Genomic DNA, 20,003 nt, shown 5'->3' with positions numbered 1-20,003 from the left:
TTAATCCTTAAAGATAAAGAACGGCATTAAATTGCTAGACACTACTCATATGTTTTCCTTAAGGAAGATATTATAGAGACATCTAGGTTGTATTAGGACTATAGGAAGCAGGAAAAAAAATGAGAGAAGTAAGAAAAGTGGCAAAGAAAGAGAGTGAAGAAAAAAACAAAGAAAAGAAAAGTGAGAGAAAAAAAGAGTTAAAAAACACATGGCAACCCTTGACATATGGCACAAAATTAACTATGAAAGTGATTGCCCATCAGAATTAAGTAACCAAACTAGTTGGCATAAATACTTTAGTGTATGCATGGGAAAATTCTTGGTGGATTCTAAGTTCTTGTGGGTGATAATTTGGGGAAAGGGAAAGGGTGTTCAGCCTTAAAAGAATCTGAAGATAAGCTTTTGGGCATTAAGTGTTAATGAAGAGATTTATGTGCCAAAATCTTATAACAGCAAGAAGCATTAAAAACCAAAGAGGAAGAGTTACCATTAAATGACCTTGAAGTCAGTAAAGAAAGTTTGAAAGGAAATTCTGATCCAAGATCTTGAAGTAGAGGGCAAACCTACACCCAAGAAGGTGAGGGAAGAATTATTATATGTAACCTAGAGGAGGAGAATTTGACATGAAGAAACAAACAAACTATTATATCCATAGAGGCTCATTAATGAAATTGACCTCCTTCAACCTTAATGGTTTTTGAATTGGGGCTTAGGTGGTGATCTTATTGATTCCACAATACTTTAGGTAATAGATCTTCATATGTGAAAGATTATGATTTTGTAGGGGCTATTGGCAAAATATAAAATCTTTTGTGAGAAAGCAATTTGCTTATATCCCACATGGGGATTAAATTTGAAACTAGGCTATAGATTGTGGAGTTGATGATCATATCAACCCTACTCACGAAAAGTATGCCACTTACTTTTGGGGATGGACAAAAAGTCAAGGTTGGGGAAATCTTTAGGTGTTAGGAGATTTTTGTAGTAGATTTATATAATAACTATGAAAGCCTTGAGATGAAAAAGTTATATAAAGTAGTGGCTATCTTTATAAAAGAATGCTTATGGAAGATTTGTAATAAGGATTCCTTTAACTATCCAGTTTTACTACTGGGAATGCATTAAGATATCTCACAGTAGGTATAAGGGGAGATTGTTGAGTTGCGATGAGTGGTTTTCCCAATTATGGAGGAATATAGGACATTCTAGGATTTTAACACATGAGGCAATTATCTAGAAGCTAGTGAAAATTAGAATTTAACAAATCCAAGAGGAGTACAAATTGCAAGTGTGAGGAATAGATAAACACTGGCCTTTGACATGGATATATAGAACCTGGATGCTAGCAAAAACATCTCATGCAAAGATGAGGCACTAAGAAGATGCTAGCTCCAAGTTACTTATAGAGTATGGGTGGCTAAAAAATTGTCTTGACCAGGTAGAGGCTTGTGATGAAGCTTGCTTACATGCATGCATTAGTGAGTTGGACTAGTCAGCAGTTCAAGCAAGGGAATCTCAAAAGGCTAAGTAGGCAAGTGATGCCCAGATTGAGAAGATATTCATAGCAAAGCACTAAACTAAGCTGTTAGTGAAGGAAACCTAGGAGTTTGAGAGGCAAATGTTAGAGATAAAGATGCTTCTCAAGGTATCTAGGCAAAAATCAAATATAATAGGAGGTAGAGAGTAGCTAAGAATAAATGTTGTCATCAATGATGAAGATGCTTAGGGGAGGCTTCTAAAAGGGCATGAAAGGCACCAAGAAGGCATTACTTAATGTATATATTTTTTTTGTTTTTTAGGTTGTGACACAAGTTAAGGAGCTCAAAGCTTCATCAAATGATAAAAGGCTAAGTGGTAAAGATGTTGATGAAGAATCCATGAGTGAGGGAAGTTAGATAAGTTTTATATAGTGCTTACTGAGGGGCCAAAGGTATGGCTATAAAGATAGAGCATGTAGTAGTGGGGAACTTAATAAGGGATTATGTCCAAGTTGTAAAAACTCGATATGCAATTCTAAAAGAAAATCATTCAGAGGTAGTTTTCTATGAACTAATGCCTGTGGTTCATGAGGCTAAAGATGGAGATTCATTTTAACATATGTATTTATAAAAATTATATTTTCCTGAAATTTTTTCTATTTATATATTCCCTAAACAGGAGATAAGTAATTATTATTGATCAAAACTTTAAAGAATCATACTATAGTAGTAGTTGATTCTTAAAAAAATTAATAATCTTATATTTTATTATTATTTCTAATAATGTATCTATATATAAGGATCAATATATAACAAAAAATCTTTATAGAAAAAAATATATTGAAAGCTTTTTGGAGTGAAAGATTAAATCTATGGAAATGGAATACAAAAATGTGCATATCAATTAGCCCAAAAACCATATGAACAAATGGTTTGAATTGAAATTAATCCAACAGGGGTAAATACCTCTACTCATATATAAGAAAAATAGACCTTATATAGTCCATATATTACACTACTAATTAGCATATTTATCTATCTATCTATCTATCTATATATATAGACTTCTTCAATAAGATGAAAAGGCCTAATTAAAGTAAATTTGATAAAACATTTGAAACTTTTACTGAGCTATTGCACACTACTGTAAAACTTCCATAACACCACCGACTTACAATATAGTTGCTGTCAACTATAATAACAATATAACTAAAAGCTATACCATAAGCATCATCTATATATGGAATTTCGATGAACCAATTATAACCTCTCAAAGCAATAACTTTAAACCAAAATAAGAGGTTAAAATCCAAAATATAACTACAACAAATGCAAAACCTTGTATTTATGTAGTTCTTTCAATTAGCCTTTAAAACCATCTCTAATATCGACTCACAAAACTTTTCTTTGTAGCTTCCACTTGTTTAGTACTATGCTCTTGCATTTGCTTAGTATTATTCAAACATAACGACACTTAACCCTAAATACCTAAAGACCTTTAATTGAAAAGGGTGCATTTTTTTTCATAAATGTGAGACACAAATCCCTAAGCCCAAAAGTGGAGTAGAAAGGATGCCACATGGTAGTGGTCGAACCAGAAGTCCAATAAGTGTAACATATTTAAACCAAAAGCTCCTACTTGGAAAGTCGAGAGTGAGAATAAAACTCCAAACAAAGTGTTCAAAGAATGTATACAAAGAAATCTATGAATGAGTCTCTAAAAAGGGACACAAGAAGGACTGACACATAACAAGTGTCATGACACATGGAAGTGTTAGGAATGAGTCCAAGATGGAGTCCAAGATGGAGTCCAATATAAACTGAGATGGATTTAAGATGGAGTTCGAGGTGGAGTCCAATATGGATCCAAGATGAACTTGAGATGGACCCAAGATGGACTTGAGATGGAGTTCGATATGGACCTAAAATGGAGTCCGAGATAAAGTCCAATATGGATTCAAGATGGACCTGAGATAGACCCAAGATGGACTTGAGATGGAGTTCGAGATGGACCTGAGATGAAGTCCGAGGTCAAGTCCAAGATAGACCTGAGATGGAGTCCGAGGTCAAGGCCGAGAAAGAGACCGAGACCGAGACTAAAACCGAGACTGAGTCTGAGACCGAGTCCAAGTTCAAATCCGAGTCTGAGTCCAAGTCCAAATCTAAGTCCGTATCTGAGTCGAGGGTGAAAGCCCAAAGTGATTATCTCCTAGACTCTAAGGGGTTTGGTGAGCTCCAAAAGTATAATAGGGGGAAAACTCCAATAGAGACAATTTAGGTAGGAAAGGCCAATATGACTAAGGAAGGTTATACCCATGTAGTGAGTGATGATATAACCACTAAGGAGTCCAAGACTAGAGTGAATATAGATAGACAAATAGGGTAACTTGGTGAAGTGTTCAAAAGCTAACTTTAACTCCTTCAGAAGATCAAATGATTAATGCTCCCAATTTAAGTGTGGGTGGCACTACCTACTTAAATACCTAGTGTGATTTATCGGAACCTCGCTCAAGCCATATGGCTAGGGCACCTAAAGGCGAAAGATGGGGAGAGTACCCATGAGGCTTATGTAAGGCCACAATGTTTCAAAATGTTATTCCAAAGTCTTAGATTGTGGAAAAAAAGAGGATAGAAATCTTGTGTAATGACCAAAGATGCAGTCATATGGCAAGTCCCAAAGATCTATAGGACATCATGGTTGGGTATTTGGGCCCTGACTTAGTGGCAGTATTGGCAAACATAACTGGGGACGAAGAAAGATTTGGTAGAGACCAAAAAAGGGATGTTGGGGAAGGTTGTTTTCTATGTTTCTAGACATCTTAAGGATGCTAAAGAGTAATTTTAGGATGACCACTCATGGATGGATGGCCTAGTCTTTGAAAGATGGGACTATGGCATGGGTAATTTAGGACTACTAATGAAACAAGGGTAAATGGACATGGCCTTAGCATAACAGACTGATATGTTAGTAATACCTTTGGAGTATTGATTATAAGATTGAATATATGAAGCACTTGGACTAAATGTAAAGGTTGAATGGTATAGATGCCATTCACAGGGCTAGTAAGTCCCCAAGTCCAGAATAGAACATATGAAAGTTATGAGTGAAACTCCTTTAAATGGTTAAAAGTGACTAAAGTAGAATAAAAAATTAAGTTGGCCTTTTCCTTCTATATTTGAACCCTTATGGATTGTCTCTTGAGTTATTCCCTTTAGTTGCTTACAATAAGTTGTGAAACACAAATCCCTAAGCCCAAAAGTGGAGCTGAAGATGTGCTATATGGCAGTGCCAAAGTAAAAGTCCAACGAGCGTAATATATTTAGACCAAAAGCTCTAACTCAGAAAGTCAAGAGTGGGAGTGAAATTCCAAATAAAGTGCTTATGGAATGAGTACAAAGCAATCAGTGAATGAATCTTTAGAAAGTGGCACACATAGCAAGTGTCGTAATATATGGAAGTATTAGGATTGAGTCTGATATGGAGTTCGAAGAAGAGGTCAGCGATGGAATTTGAGAAGGAGTTCGAGATGGAGTTCAAATAAAAATCCAAAATGGAGTCTAAGATGGAGTGCAAGCAAGAATCCAATATGAAGTCCAAGACAGAGTCTAAGAAGGAGTTCTAAATAGAGTCCAAGAAGGAGTCCAAAATGGAATCCGATAAGGAGTCAGAGATAGAGTCCAAGCAAGAATCTGAGATAGAGTTTGAGATGAAGTCCGAGAAAGAGTTCGAGACCAAGACCAAGACCGAAACCGAGACCGGGATTGGGACCAAGATTAAGATCAAGTCCAAGTTTGAGTCCAAGTCTAAGTCTGAGGGTGAAAGACCAAAGCAATCATCTCCCAGACCTTGGGGGGTTTGGTGAACTCCAAAAAGATAGTAGAGGGAGGACTCTAGTGGAACTAGTTTGGCTAGGAAAGGCCAATGTGATTAAAGAAATGTATACCTATGTGGTGGTTGATTGTAGCGCACGTGGTTTTAACCCTTTATCCTATGGTGATTTACCATAGGATAACACCACAAAGCGGAACCTAAACCTTCTTTGTGCCACGTGACAGATGCCACGTGTCCATGCCACGTGTCCATAGGAACCCGAGGTTCAGGGCCTTGGACCACTGAACGAAAGAACGGTGCCAAACTCCCAAGCATGGAGCCAAGGAGTGATGGAACCGAACCACAGAGCAACTCCTGAGCATAAAGCCCAAGGAGCGAAGGGACAGGAGCCCGGAGCGACTTGGAACAGTCCTAGAGCAACTAGCATCCCAATGCCAGGACCAGCATGCAAAACGGAGCCAAATGGAGTTTGGCACTATTTCGGCATATCGGTGGCCTAACGCGAGGACATGGGTACTCCACCAACTAGCATGGAATGGAACTTGGGCTTAGACCCAAACTGGACGCAGAACAAGGACAGGCATGCAAGCAAGAGCTAGACTATGCCTCAGGTTGGTCGGCCATGCCCGACCTACCTACTATCTTTACTATACATTTGGAACCCCCCATAGCCCCCCCCCCCCCCCCCCCCCTTGAGGAACACACGCTTTGGGCTTTCACCCCAAGCCTCCCTTAGTATTAAGAGTTAGTCTCTGGGACAAATTCGAAACTTACTAAATATGGAATATCCTTAGATTGCGAATTTGGACATGGGACGAACACCATTGTGTTCAGGACGATCTCTACATTCCGTAGATATGCCAAATGAACAAATCTGGACACTTTCCATAAATAGCATTTGGGACTGAAATGAGACCAACACAAAGGGCATGATAGCGAGGGTGTTTGGCAGACACGGTAAGCTATCATCTAGTGATATTGAGGGACCAATCTCAATATCGCGGGGGTTCCCAACACTAGCAAGTGCAAGCCAACGAATGAGTTTCTCTAACCAGGTCAAGTATGCTTGACAAATAGCACGTAGGAATTCCGTCCTTATGCCCATCTGGTCAAGTGCACACGTGAAGACCAGTTTCTCAACTAGCTTAGGTGGAGACTGATAACGAGCCCAGCAATACTGAGCTCCTGCCATCGTGGCAGTAAGGTAACAGTGTCCGTAAGGACTAGTCAACAGGTAACTTTCGATACCCGAAGTCACATTCGCGACACTCTCCCCCCCTAGGGAAGATCGACGTCCTCGTTGATGCATACTCGAGTCTAGAATACTGCCAAAGAAACAACTCCAGAAAAAGTTCACGGTACTCACACTATGTGAGAAATGCACCAATTTAAATGAGTTAGGAGGCAACCTCTTTGTCTAACGCGGATGCGCTACCAGCTCAGACACCTTCCGGCCGTCGCCGACAAGGAAATGACCAACGGAGTCAGCCACCCTTGCTACTCTGGGAGTCACCCAGCTTACAAAAGTGTGATACACCCCTGCCCGCAGGAACATAGAAAGAGAAACCAAAGGCCCCAACCCTCCTAAGCAAAGAAACCAAACCCGTCGGTAAGGTTTAGATAAACTACTGTAAACAGGCAGTTAGAGTTGTTTACACGGTCACGCTCTTTTAACGGAATAAGGAACATCGACAGAAAGGTGGGTGATATGACCAGTCGACAGTAGCTACCCCATGACTAGAGATTTCCCCATGCACACGAAGTGCCGAAGCCAGTCTGCCCATTACTAGCCCAAACTCAAAGATCAATAGATGGACAACATCAAAGTCAGAGACAATGATATCTTAGAAGCTTAATTATCAGTGATTATATCTTAGAGTCAAAAGTATTCTAAGCAAGTTATCATCCAATAAACCAGTACAATAGTGCAAGAACCACCAAGATCATCATAATTGGTAAACATAGGATTCACCATCAAACAAAATTCAATTGCAAGTATATCATCAAGTAAACTCAATGAAAAAGTTTAACTATTAAATATTGCAGACAGAATGCCAAACAACTTACGAAAAATAACTCAAAGAACACAAAGTATCATTGACTGACAAGCAAAATGCTCGCGAATGTATCACTCAAAGGAAATAACATCTAAATCTATCAAAACTAACTCGAGCAACAATCAACAGAAGAGAATGAATGCGGTAAGACCAACAAACACTCATTCCTGCCAACTATCACAAAAGCCAATCTAAATAGATCCCAACCAACAATACCAAGGAACTTAAGTTGCCTAAGCAAGTGTCAGCAACATCCTACCGATGTCTCAAACCCAAGAGACCAATCTAGAGCAAACCACAAAGAACATATGGTATGGCGAAAAGCCAAAAGCCATCAAAGAAAACAACTAACTATCATGAAAGATCATCAATCATCCCATCAATGCAGTGATGCATAATCATTGTCAAAGAAGGAATCTACCATCCCGAAGAATAGCAAATCATTCTAGATCAACGATAATCAAACAAAACCTTCGACAAGGATAATCAATTATCCTAGATGATAGTCAATCATTACCAATAATTGCTAAATGCAAATACTAACTTTAACATCGAAGCTAGGAGCCAAAATGCCTTCCCCAATAACTTCTAACAAATGGAATAATAAGCACAAAACTCAAGGAACCAAAAGCTCGAAGAAGCCTATAGCTAAGTCTTGCGTAATAATAATCATAAGTCTCATAGAAGCTAACTTCAATGCTAAAGAAAAAATCATGATGCAACCCACAATGTCTTCATCAACACATCCATAAGCCAAACTTCATAATGCCAAAGCTAATGAAGAGCATGTCTGCATCAATCCAAAAGCTAAGCATAACGAAGTTATGCTCGACTAGTGATCACTAACCGATCCTCCATGAATTCATCTAACAAGACGTAACTCACTTCATAACAAGCACAAGAAGAACCATCAATGATCAATATATTTTAACTCAAATCCAAGAAGGATTCAAACACTTCAATATCGATCACTAACTCTTCCTCTCGTAAAGTTACCATAGTCCATGACTGAAATCACTTTTCAAGGAAAAGTCAAAGCTCAACTTCTACTAAACAATCTCGTTTAGAACACAACTAACTCAAACTTGCCACTCAGTTCATTTGAACATCAATACAGTTGCTAACTAGCAAATGCACGAATGCTAATAACACAAAGCTACAACCAAATCATCAACACTATCTCTATTGAAACTAATGAAACTCAATATCAATCCTAAGGATAGACATCTCATCTCACTTGAATCCCAACATCAATAATATCAATGACAAGGAATCACTTCAATGCCATCAACACCATAACAAAGCTAGAATAAAGCAAGAGTGAATCACCACCCAAAACTCTTTAGCAACTAAGCTAACCAAAGTCGAAGATACTATAATTAGTATCTGAGACCAATCCTTTAGCAAAACTCAGTTATAGATAACACTTCCTCAAGGAGTGAATCACCACGTCCAAGACTTAATGAAATCTAACACTATGAACTAAACGCAACCAAATGATATCAATAGAGGTAGAGTCGACATGCCAACATGGAAAACCCATATAAGTCTAACGACACGATCTTCCACAACCCCATCCGGTAAAGCAAGCCCATCACTGCTAAATCATTATCGAGTGAAGCAAATGTCAAAAGCCCTTGACAAAGTCTACAAGCAATCACTAGTTGCAAAGCAACCAACAATCACTTGTCTTGCCTTTCACAAGACCCAAACACTAACTCATGCCATTGAGTTACACACTTGTCCAACATTAACGTAATACCCTAGATATGAGATAAAGGTTCATGGACAAGCACAAACTAAATGACCACTCAAATCCAACTCAACTGCGATAAACTCACTAACACGTTTAGTCAATAGCTCTGAGCATGCCTTGAAGAGGCTAGCTATGCATGATCAACACTTAGTCGAAACTAAAGTGAAGACCATGAGATGGATCCATATCGGTACACAACCTCCTCATAAACAAAGCTATAGTACGGGTACCAACATCTTAACCTTAAACAACTAAGTTGGATATCACCATCCTCAGCCAAGGCGCAGGGCCACCAAGACCAAGTCAAGATCAGTGAGAGCTCACTACTCTCATAGAGTCTAAGGAAATGCAAAGTGCAACCTGCCACCAAGCATAATGCTACAAAAGAAAGGCACACGGGTCACCTTTCTAGAAAAGTGCAACGGCCACTTTTCTACACTAACTCTAGACTTTATCCAACTCAATTGCTTTAGCCCCAAAAGTTAGCATCCCTTTCGGGCTACATTATACAAACTACCTACTAAGGTCTAAGCCAACCGAAGTCAATTCCAACCCTTTCACTAGTTTGTACTGGCTTACGAAAACGGAATGGTTTTCGAGCAAAGTGATCAACAGATCAGCCATTGGATAAGTCTAAGAAAATTTGTAGAAAATTTTTCATCCTAGAGAAAGAATGACTCTCAGTCTAGAAATGCAAACTTTCAAGACTCAACCAACTTCCTCCTACTTACAACTTCACATAGGTTCACCTCAACATAAATTCTCATGACCCATAATATGCTTAAGCCTCGAACATCTTTTTGCCCATTCTTTCGACATCCAACACCGACATCCGTAAAATGCAAATGGAACATCCAAGGCTTGATCACGAAGACAACATCTTCGGATATCCACATTGCACTAACACTCTTCTTCAACCACCTTCAAGATCTAATATGAAGCTAAAACACTAACAAGAAAAATGACATGGAAAATCAAGCTTTAAGGAAACTTCCTCATCACTTAAAATAACAATGCCACTTCCACTAACATAAGTGTTAGTAATGTCAATGCCTCAACCTCACACCTTCTCTATCCAACAATCTACTCCAAGTGTTAACGGATCAACTAATGAGCTATAGCAAGTGAATGCTACAACCCTTTTCCAACACCTTATGGGCAAACCCTCAAGGAAACAAGGAACCAACTTAAGCTTAGCATAATGGACCACCAATGAGAATCCAGTCAAAGCTACTACAATGCTATTTCGTGCAAGTAGACTAGCTTCACTATCAACCACTTTGGGGTTAATCATCATTTAACCAAACAACGTCGTAAACACATTGCTCACTATCATATAGATATGATATAAGTATCACAATGACTTGATCATCAATTAAGCAACATCACGAGCAATGCCAATGTCATTACTTCAAAGGTTTATGTGACTATCAAGTGCCAACTCGATTCGACAAAATGCAACATAAATGCCACACTCCACCGATAGAGACTTACAACACCCGACACCACTAACTTTTGTTCACAACATGGATAAGTTCATGCCACTTTCTTTTTGACCAAACTCAAAACTAAACCAACACCAAGCTACTCAAGGAGCAATAGCAAGGTTCCTCGAAAAAGAATTGAGCATTGCAACCCAAGTCTTCCAATAGCAAGCCTAGACAAAATGGTATAACGCTTCACCGCTATCCATCCCACAACTCACCATTTGTAAGACCATCATTTCCAACAGGGATTCTTAATTGCATAATGTGAACACGAGCAATGAGTCAACACCTCGTTGCGAATCATTTCTTCAAGACGAGAAAATGATTTACGTGTTTGATCCTTCGTCCCCGATGACTCTCTTTTTGGTCTCATCTTTGACTAAACCTCAAGCTTGCTTTCGCACTGCCTTCAGTCCAATCCAAGAAAAGTTTATGAGAGAGCACAGCAATGAACACTTGAATCAATAGACTACCACTTGTATTCATGCCTAGGAAGGACCCACTAGTGCCGTGCTAAACAGCTATGGACCAGCCTATTTGCCACTCATAGCAAACTCAGGGGAGGTTTGCTTTTACCCATGGTACATGGAACAACTCATGGAACCATTGGAACAACCCATGGAATGACCGATAGGCTAACATTAATCCTGCCAACTCAAAGTATACACTTGAGTTGCTAATGTGCCTCACTCACGAGCCTAAGCGCAAGCTCGTGCTAACGAAGCATCTCAAATCCATCCTATGAGCCCAAGAGCAAGCTTAGATCATAAGGTACAACAAGGTAACCAAATCCATACCCAAGGAACAATTGCAAACCCTTTGCACCAAACGTGTACCCACTCGGATCATCGTTTTCATCTCTGCGTATGCAACGAGACTAGTTGCCCAATCTCATTGAATAGTACTCACTGATACTCATCCTTTGATACCAAATGTAGCGCACGTGGTTTTGACCCTTTATCCTATGGTGATTTACCATAGGATAACACCACGAAGCGGAACCTAAACCCTCTTTGTGCCATGTGACAGATGCCACGTGTCCATAGGAACCCGAGGTTTAGGGCCTTGGGCCATTGAACGAAAGAACGGTGCCAAACTCCCAAGCATGGAGCCAAGGAGTGATGGAACCGAACCACGGAGCAACTTCTGAGCATAAAGCCCAAAGAGCGAAGGGACAGGAGCCTGGAGCGACTTGGAACAGTCTTGGAGCAACCAGCATCCCAATGCCAGGACCAGCATGCAAAACGAAGCCAAATGGAGTTTGGCGCTATTTCGGCATACCGGTGGCCTAACGCGAGGACATGGGTACTCCACCAACTAGCATGGAATGGAACTTGGGCTTAGTGTAAGCGACTAAATTTTCCATTCTACTTTAGTCACTTAACCACACCTCTGACCACTTAGAGGAGTCTCATTCACAACCTCCATAAGTCCAATCCAGGACTTGGGACTTGCTAGCCCCGAGAATGGCATCCATGCCACTCAACATTTGCACTTGGTCCAAGTGCTCCACGTGTCCAATCCCATGACCGACACTCAAAGGTACCACCGACATAGCAGCCCGTTACGCTAAGGCCATGCCCAATCACCTTTGCCACACTGGTAGTCCAATACCACTTGCATCACCATCTTGGCTCTCCAAGACTAGGCAAACCATCCGTGAGTGGTCATCTCAGATCCACTCCTTAGCATCCTTAGGATGCCCACCGACAAGGGGAATAGCCTTCCCCAATATCCCTCTGTCAGTCCCCACTAAGTCCCTTTCTGCCCTTGGCCGTGTTTGCCAACACTGCCACTGGATCGAGACCCATAGGCCCGACCACTAAGTCCCACGGTCCTCTGGGACTTCCTCACCACACGACTGTGTCCTTGGTCACTACCCCAAAGGACTGCTCCTCTTCCTTTCCACAGTCTGGGCCTTTGGGACAACATTTCGGAACACCGTGGCCTTACGCGAGCCACCTGGGTACTCTCCTCGCCTTCTGCCCTTGGGTGCTCTAGCCATGGGCTTAGAGCGGGTTCCGTTGAGCCACACCAGGTATCCAAGTAGGTAGTGCCACCCACACTTGGACTGGGACCATCGGCCAGTCGATCTCCCGGGGGAACTAGAGCCGGCTCTTGAACACTTCACCAAGCTACCCCGCTTGTCGGTCTGTGTTCACTCTAATCTTGGACTTCCCAGTGGGCAGCTCATCACCCAACACTGGGTCCGGCCTTCCTGGGCCAAACTGGCCTTTCCTGGCCAAACTGGCTCCACTGCAGTCCTCCCCCCACTATACTTTTGGAGCTCACCAAACCCCCCAGGGTCTGGGAGACGAACGCTTTGGGCTTTCACCCTCTCAGGCTCCGGACTCGGACTCGGACTCGGACTCGGACTCGGACTCGGACTCGGACTCGGACTCGGGCTCGGGCTCGGGCTCGGTCTCGGCCTCGGCCTCGGTCTCGGTCTCGGTCCCGATCTCGGTCTCGGTCTCGGTCTCGGTCTCGGTCCCGGTCTCGGTCTTGACTTCGGACTCCATCTCGGACTCCATCTCGGACTCCATCTCGGGTCCATCTCGGGTCCATCTCGGACTCCATCTCGGACTCCATCTCGGGTCCATCTCGGACTCCATCTCGGACTCCATTTCGGGTCCATCTCGGGTCCACCTCGGACTCCATCTCGGACTCCATCTCGGACTCCATCTCGGGTCCATCTCGGACTCCACTTCGGACTCCAACTCGGGTCCATCTCGGACTCCACTTCGGACTCCAACTCGGGTCCATCTCGGACTCCACTTCGGACTCCAACTCTAGTCCATCTCGGACACTCCCACGTGTTATGTGTTGGCCCTTTTGGGTCCCTTTTTGGAGCCTCGCCTTTTGCTCGCTTCGTGCTCGTTCCTTGAGCACTTCGTTGAGAGTTCCACTCCCGCTCTTGACTTTTCAAGTCGGAGCTTTGGGTCCAAACGTGTTACGCTCGTTTGGCTCTCGCTTCGGCCACTACCATGTGGCGCCCTTCCGGCTCCACTTTGGGGCCTAGGGATTTTGTGTCTCACAACTCCACCACCCATAGAAGAAGTTCGATGTCCTCATCGAACGGTGAACCATTTTATAAAGTAACACCCGCATGTGTTACCATTTCCATCCTTGGCGCGTAGCCAATATTTATCAATGGTGTGACATTGAAGGCTCACCATGCCTTCTCCGTATTCGTCAATGGTTGGACATTGAAGGCTCACCATGCCTTCTCCATATTCGCCAATGGTTGGACATTGAAGGCTCACCATGCCTTTTGCATATCCTCTAAGGAGGGTAGTCTCTCCAACTTAGAGACTGATTGGACCACATATAGTGGTTCTCTCCTTTTATTGGTTTAGTTCTCGCTAAACCTCTTAGAGACCCTTCTCTAAGTCAATCCCATTACTCTTTCTCGAGTAGTCTCAATTTCCATCGATATAACCTTTGGACTTTGGAACTTTGAATTTTGACTTCTTGGAGTCAATTTCCTAGGTGTCTCCGACACCTTGCCTTGCACCTTTTGTGCAACTCCACTTCCCATCCTAGGAAGTTCTCTACTCGAGGGCACCATCATCCTCTCTTCTATTTCGTGCCAAAGTTCCAGTTATCATACTTTGTGCTAGGGCTGTTCATGGCCCTATCATTTGGCTACCTTACCGCTCCCTCCCTTGGAGCTTCCACTTTCGCCAAATCGGAGCATTTCGGAATCCCTCCTTGGAAACACACTTCCTTTCCCGCAACTTGTTAGCGTCCAACACATTAGTGTTCCTCGCCTAACTTTGTCACTTGGATTCCTTCCAAGGGATTCCACGGCCCTATCTTGGCCACTCATCTTTTGCTCCTATCCGTTGATTGTTCCACCAAGCAACATCGAATCTCTACCTCCCTCCTTGAGGTATTGTTTCGGTTCCATAGCAAAGACTCTTCTTTGCCAAGTCCGGAGGATGTTCACCCCTAGTACGTCTCTTTAGCATCTTCTGCTATGGGCTCTATCCACGGCCCAACTTCGTGACCCTCCCATGGGTCTTTTATAAAGACTACTTTCCTCGGACTCACTATGCCATCGCACGGACATAGTTTATTTCCCTTAGGTGCTCTTCCCACTTGGTCATCACGACCAAGCCACACCACCTTAAACAGTTCAATTTCAACATTTTGAACCAGGAACTTCATTCCTTAGCCAACCAAGGACCTTGTCCTTATCTGGCCATAAGATCACCTAGTGATCTCACCTTGGCACCTTAACAGAGTTGCCAAGAGGTACTTGGTCTTCTAGACCTCCAAGTTGTTGACTATAACCCCGGGGGCATCCCCCACACTTGGCCCAAACCAGTCTCCCCACTGAGAGTCCATGACCACCGAAATATGAGTGTCCTCATATTCCAAACCATCACCACGCCCTAGTGATTTGGGACTCGAACCCAAGCACTAGAGGGTCGGGACTCGAACCCAACCTTCGTATATGCATCTACGGACGGCATCACACAAGATGCCTGGCGTGACTCCCCACGCCGGTGCACCAACTTATTTTTAAAGCGCGCTACAGATCACAGTTTAGGAACCTAGTTCCTCCACACTGCCAAGTCCTCTCACTTGACATGTCTGTGATCATGCATGGACTCCTCCATGCTCGGCCCCATGGCCCACCCTTTTTGAAGTTATCACCTTCAACTAGGGTATTTGTTCCCCCGACGTGCCAATCTCGCTTGGCGAGTCCTCCGACCACTGTAACATGGTTCCTGCATAAGCGTGAAAGTCCTTGACCATCGACTTTCATTCAAAGCCCTCTCCTTGAACACTCGGGAACTACTTCCCTAACTTTGATAGCCTTGCCTCATGGCAAGCTTCAAGACCACGCTTCTGCTGCGCCACTCTGATTTCGCGCGTTCCATGAACCATTTACACTTGGCCTTTCTAGGTACTAAGCTACCTAGAATCGTCTTTGGGAACCTTGAAGGAACTCTGTCCCTCAGCTTGCTAAGGCCTCCCTTTTTGCAAGCCTTCCAAATGCCACATAGTCTAACATGGACAATTCCATATTTTAGACTCTCCATGGCATCACGGTTGCTAGCGGCAACACCCTCGAGCCCCCACTTGATTCTCCACTCCCAGCTGGCATAACTAACCTTGGTTATGCCCTTTGATTCCTACGGTTCGGTTTTATCCCCTTACTTCTTGCTTTTTGGCTTCACACCTTTCCTTTGGTCATTCTCCTCCAGACCAGGAGGATAGCTTTGCACTTTCTATCATGCTTTAGCAAGTATTCTTAGGGATGAACCTACCCAATAGCCTAGGGAATGGTTCCTCAATCCGGGTATGCTCACCTTATAATCCCACACACTGGGATTACATTGTTGCTTATGGGCCTTTACATGCCCATCACTAGCCTTGCCAAAATTCCATTTTTGGCTTTGTCCAACTCGGGTAGACAGTCCTCTCTTGTCTCCGCAACCTTGGACATTTGGATAGCACCTTCTATCCATCATTCGCTAGGGACTTAGTCCCTTGGGCTTTATCCATTGCCCTCGCGACATCAAACACCACCCTTTGGTGTTCTAGAGTGTTCGGGTGTCCCAACGATGGCTTTCTTGACAATGAGTATTTCCTTTTATGACATTGACTTACTATATCGCAACACAAGCAACTTATCCCCCGTAAGGGTATATCCAACTTCCCTATGCTATTAAGAAGTCTTGGGTAACTACCTTCTACCCGTTTAACCACTTATTTTGCACCTCTTGCTTAGTTGCCTCATAGTTGTTAAGTCCTACAACTCATTGCTTGGTGCTTTCACACCTCCATCATTATCTGGGTCACCACACTCTAACTGCATGCTCTGCAGCTTAGGCTATGCTATTCCCATTTCCATTGGGATTCCTTTGGCAAGGGGTTCTCATGAACCCACCAACATAGCCTCAAGGTATCACACCTTGGCACATTTGGTGTCTCCACACCATCGGCTCCACGAGCCTACCTCTATGACATTTCCCCTTCGTGTCTAAGTCTTTGCCAAGACCAACACCGCTCTTTCTCATGCCAACCATCCGTTAGCACTGCACCATAGAGGTCACACACAACTTTATGTCAAAGTTGTTTTCTTCTGGGAACACCTTTCCCATAACTTTAGCATGGCACATTTTGCCATCGATGAGATACCCTTTGTTCTCATCCTTGGATCCTATGATCCCCCCCCCATCCTTTGTGGGGTACAACACACCTCAGTCCAAATGCTTCCATCAGTCCTTTTAGGACCATCCGTTGACTTTGCTTGAGTCATCCAGCAGTTTTGGACTTAGTTAATCCACAGACCCGTAAGGTCCTACTTGTGAGGCACTAGCTCACTGGAATACACTTCTTGCATTCCTGTCCTACTCAAAAGGACTATTTTCACAAGTGTTACTCCGACACTTGATTTTGTTCTCTGGGGGCAACCTTTGCCCCTTAGGACTACTTGTCCATGTGATGAGAACACCAACTCATCCACTTAATACACCCCCAACTCCTGGGGTTGTTCCAGCATTTATTAGAGGTAGCCCCGGCTACCTTTTCAAGGACTTGAGTCCTCTTCCGTATTTGACCTCCCACGGTCATTACTTCTGGTCTCACATTCATGAGCACCAACCTCAACTATATGAGGAAAATCTTGTGACTCCTTTATTGCTTTGGAGTCTTTATCTTTCCCGTGATCCCAACTGTAGTTGTTTACCACAACTACATTAGCCAGTTTGCTAAGTCAAACGCTCATCTGGATCACATCCTCAACTCTTTGAGGAAAACCATATACTGTTCCCAAGATCCCAAAGTCGTTCCATTATTGGCCCTTTTCTATCCACCACCTCGTCTACAAGTTCACACATGAACTGTAATGGAGAGCCATGTCTTCCCGACTTGCTACTCCTCAAGGATAGGCCCACTCCTCGGACCTTCCGATGCCAACACTAGTGGTGATATACTTGAGCACCAATAAAAGTCGGACTAAGGAACAGCTCCGATACCAAGTTGTAAGCGACTAAATTTTCCATTCTACTTTAGTCACTTAACCACACCTCTGACCACTTGAAGGAGTCTTATTCACAACCTCCATAAGTCCAATCCAGGACTTGGGACTTGCTAGCCCCGAGAATGCCATCCATGCCACTCAACATTTGCACTTGGTCCAAGTGCTCCACGTGTCCGATCCCATGACCGACACTCAAAGGTACCACCGACATAGCAGCCCGTTACGCTAAGGCCATGCCCAATCACCTTTGCCACACTGGTAGTCCAATACCACTTGCATCACCGTCTTGGCTCTCCAAGACTAGGCAAACCATCCGTGAGTGGTCATCTCAGATCCACTCCTTAGCATCCTTAGGATGCCCACCGACAAGGGGAATAGCCTTCCCCAATATCCCTCTGTCAGTCCCCACTAAGTCCCTTTCTGCCCTTGGCCGTGTTTGCCAACACTGCCACTGGATCGAGACCCATAGGCCCGACCACTAAGTCCCACGGTCCTCTGGGACTTCCTCACCACACGACTGTGTCCTTGGTCACTACCCCAAAGGACTGCTCCTCTTCCTTTCCACAGTCTGGGCCTTTGGGACAACATTTCGGAACACCGTGGCCTTACGCGAGCCACCTGGGTACTCTCCTCGCCTTCTGCCCTTGGGTGCTCTAGCCATGGGCTTAGAGCAGGTTCCGTTGAGCCACACCAGGTATCCAAGTAGGTAGTGCCACCCACACTTGGACTGGGAGCATCGGCCAGTCGATCTCCCGGGGGAACTAGAGCCGGCTCTTGAACACTTCACCAGGTCTGTGTTCACTCTAGTCTTGGACTTCCCAGTGGGCAGCTCATCACCCAACACTGGGTCCGGCCTTCCTGGGCCAAACTGGCCTTTCCTGGGCCAAACTGGCCTTTCCTGGCCAAACTGGCTCCACTGCAGTCCTCCCCCCACTATACTTTTGGAGCTCACCAAACCCCCCAGGGTCTGGGAGACGAACGCTTTGGGCTTTCACCCTCTCAGGCTCCAGACTCGGACTCGGACTCGGACTCGGACTCGGACTCGGACTCGGACTCGGACTCGGACTCGGGCTCGGGCTCGGGCTCGGGCTCGGTCTCGGCCTTGGCCTCGATCTCGGTCTCGGTCCCGATCTCGGTCTCGGTCTCGGTCCCGGTCTCGGTCTCGACTTCAGACTCCATCTCGGACTCCATCTCGGACTCCATCTCGGGTCCATCTCGGGTCCATCTCGGACTCCATCTCGGACTCCATCTCGGGTCCATCTCGGACTCCATCTCGGACTCCATTTCGGGTCCATCTCGGGTCCACCTCGGACTCCATCTCGGACTCCATCTCGGACTCCATCTCGGGTCCATCTTGGACTCCACTTCGGACTCCAACTCGGGTCCATCTCAGACTCCACTTCGGACTCCAACTCGGGTCCATCTCGGACTCCACTTCGGACTCCAACTCGAGTCCATCTCGGACACTCCCACGTGTTATGTGTTGGCCCTTTTGGGTCCCTTTTTGGAGCCTCGCCTTTTGCTCGCTTCGTGCTCGTTCCTTGAGCACTTCGTTGGGAGTTCCACTCCCGCTCTTGACTTTTCAAGTCGGAGCTTTGGGTCCAAACGTGTTACGCTCGTTTGGCTCTCGCTTCGGCCACTACCATGTGGCGCCCTTCCGGCTCCACTTTGGGGCCTAGGGATTTTGTGTCTCACACTTAGACCCAAACCGGACGCAGAACAAGGACAGGCATGCAAGCGGGAGCTAGACTATGCCTTAAGTTGGTCGGCCATGCCTGACCTACCCACTATCCTTACTATACATTTGGAACCCCCCATAGCCCCCCCTCGCCCCCTCCTTGAGGAACACACGCTTTGGGCTTTCACCCCAAGCCTCCCTTAGTATCAAGAGTTAGTCTTTGGGACAAGTTCGAAACTTACTAAATATGGAATGTCCTTAGATTGCGAATTTGAACATGGGACGAACACCATTGTGTTCAGGACGATCTCTACATTCTGTAGATATGCCAAATGAGCAAATCTGGACACTTTCCATAAATTTCCATAAATAGCATTTAGGACCGAAATGAGACCAACACAAAGGGCATGATAGCGAGGGTGTTTGGCAAACACGGTAAGCTATCATCTAGTGATATTGAGGGACCAATCTCAATATCGCGGGGGTTCCCAACACTAGCAAGTGCAAGTCAACGAATGAGTTTCTCTAACCAGGTCAAGTATGCTTGACAAATAGCACGTAGGAATTCCGTCCTTATGCCCATCTGGTCAAGTGCACACGCGAAGACCAGTTTCTCAACTAGCTTAGATGGAGACTGATAACGGGCCCAGCAATACCGAGCTCCTACCATCGTGGCAGTAAGGTAACAGTGTCCGTAAGGACTAGTCGACAAGTAACT

The sequence above is a fragment of the Selaginella moellendorffii genome, unplaced genomic scaffold, assembly GCF_000143415.4.
Source record: "Selaginella moellendorffii unplaced genomic scaffold, v1.0 SELMOscaffold_56, whole genome shotgun sequence".
Lineage (NCBI taxonomy): Eukaryota > Viridiplantae > Streptophyta > Lycopodiopsida > Selaginellales > Selaginellaceae > Selaginella > Selaginella moellendorffii.
The sequence above is the reverse complement of the archived record's forward strand: the minus strand, read 5'-3'. Positions refer to the sequence as shown.